Consider the following 2,587-nt stretch of genomic DNA (forward strand, 5'->3'; position numbering starts at 1 on the left):
GATTTTTCGAAGAAGAAGATGATGAAATTTTTAAGGCTATTTTTTATAACTATTATGTTTATCATTCTCACGATTCTTGTATTTATCGGTGAATATCCGACTCGCACTTTTCATTTATTTTTAAACACACTTGTACTCATCATTTTTTTATTATTTTGTATTGTCATATTAATGGAAATTAACTAATAAAATTCATTGTTATTTTTCTAGTACCACCATGTCAAATTTGGCAAAACTTGAATTAGTTGCGCTAGATATTACCAGGAAAAATTATATGTCATGGACTCTCGATGTAGAAATGCATTGAGTCATTGGGTCTAAATGATTCCATGAAAGCAAATAATATATCAACATCACAAGATAAAGCAAAGGCTATGATTTTTTGACGCCGACATCTTGATGAAGGATTGAAATGTGATTATCTCACAGAAAAAGACCCAATGGTTTTATGAAAAGGGTTGAAAGAAATATTTTAGCATATAAGGGAGGTTATACTTCCGACCGCCCTTGATGAATGGAATACGTTGAGATTTCAAGATTTTAAAAAAGTCAGTGATTACAATTCTGCGATGTATCAAATAGTCTCGCAATTGAAATTTTGTGGGCATGTTGTTACTGAAATGGAAACGCTTGAAATAATATTTTCCATTTTCCATGCATCAAATATAACTCTACAACAACAGTATAGAGTGCGTGGATTTTTGAGATATTTTGAACTCATCGCATCTCCTCTTGTGGAGGAAAAGAACAACGAATTGTTAATACAAAATCATCAATCCCGACCCACTGGATCAACGATATTTCCATAACCAAATGTCGTAATTAAAAATAAAAACCAAAATCAAAGTCATAGACAAGATTTTGGTCGTGGACGTGGTCGAGGACGTGGACGTGGGCATGAGCGTGGACACAAAAATGATCACGGTCGTGGTCGCGGCCATAAATATGAAAACAATCAAGATAGTTACTTCAATAAATCATCTCAAAAGAGCATCACGAACCACCCACCAAAAAGGCAGCATGAAAACATGAGTGAAAATGAAAATCACTCAAAAAGATATGAGAGTGTTTGTCATAGATGTGGTACTCTAGGACATTGGTCACGTACTTGCCGAGCCCCTGATCACCTTTGTAAGCTCTATAAAGTATCGATAAAGGAGAAATAAAAAGAGACCAATTTTGCTGAAAACAATAACCATTTAAGTGGTTCAAGTCATTTCGATGCTGCTGATTTTTCGAATGATTTCGAGGACATTGATTAATATATTGTTGGGACTAGAATATAACATGCTATATTTTTCATGTATTTCAGTATTATGAAACATGTTATATTTTTCATATAATGTCATTAATTTTCTTTATTGCATATTATCTTTTGAAGTTCAAAATGGAAAACGGTATGAGCAAAGCTAAACAAGGAAATAATCCCATGGAAGTTTGCATAACCGATAGTGGTACAATGCACACTATTCTCCGAGATAAAAGATATTTTTGGAATTAAAACCAACAAAAATAATGGTGAATACAATTTCAGGTCTTATAGACTTGATTGAATGTTGTGGAAAAGAACATTTTTTGTTACCTAATGGTACAAATTTTTTGATAAATGATGCTTTATATTCACCAGAATCAAAAAGAAATTTGTTGAGTTTTAATGACATATATTCTCATGGGTATGATACTGAGACGATAACTGATGGTAATCAGAAATATATGTGTCTTACCACATATAAATCAGGAAAGAAATATGTGGTTGAAAAATTATCAATGCTCCCTACTGGATTGCATTATACACATATAAGTCTAATCGATCAAATATGGTGGTTAATAGTTCTTCAATATTAACCAATTGGCATGATCGATTGGGACATCCTGGTTCAATCATGATGAGAATAATTATTGAAAATACACATGTTCATAAACTGAAAGGCCAAAAGATCTTTCAGAATAATAAGTTTCAATGTAAAGCATGTTCTCTTGGAAAACTTATTACAATACCATCGCCAGCTAAAATCCAAACAGAATCACCCATATTTCTTGAATGTATTCAGTGTGATATTTGTGGGCCAATTCATTCACCATGTGGATCATTTTGACACTTTATGGTATTGATCGATGTCTTTAGCAGATGGTCACATGTATGCTTATTGTCAACTCGAAATGTGGCATTTGCAAGATTAATGACTTAAATAATAAAATTGCGGAATCAATTTCCTGATTATACAATCAAAAAAATAAAACTTGATAATTCTGGAGAATTTACATCCCAGACTTTCAATGACTATTGTATGTCGATGAAAATCATTGTTGAACATCATGTAGCTCATGTTCATACACAAAATGGATTAGCTAAATCATTGACTAAACGTCTACAACTGATTGCTAGACCAATGATTATGAGAACAAAACTCCCTATTTATATATGAGGACATGCAATTTTTTACATGCTGCTGCATTGATTCGCATCAGGCCAAGTGCATACCATAAATACTCTCCATTGCAGCTTGCATTTGGTAAAGAACCAGACATTTCTCATCTGAAATTTTTTGGATGAATGATGTAAGTGCCTATTGCACCACCTCAATGA

The sequence above is a fragment of the Henckelia pumila genome, chromosome 1 (genome assembly GCF_033568475.1).
Source record: "Henckelia pumila isolate YLH828 chromosome 1, ASM3356847v2, whole genome shotgun sequence".
In the NCBI taxonomy this organism is placed as follows: domain Eukaryota; kingdom Viridiplantae; phylum Streptophyta; class Magnoliopsida; order Lamiales; family Gesneriaceae; genus Henckelia; species Henckelia pumila.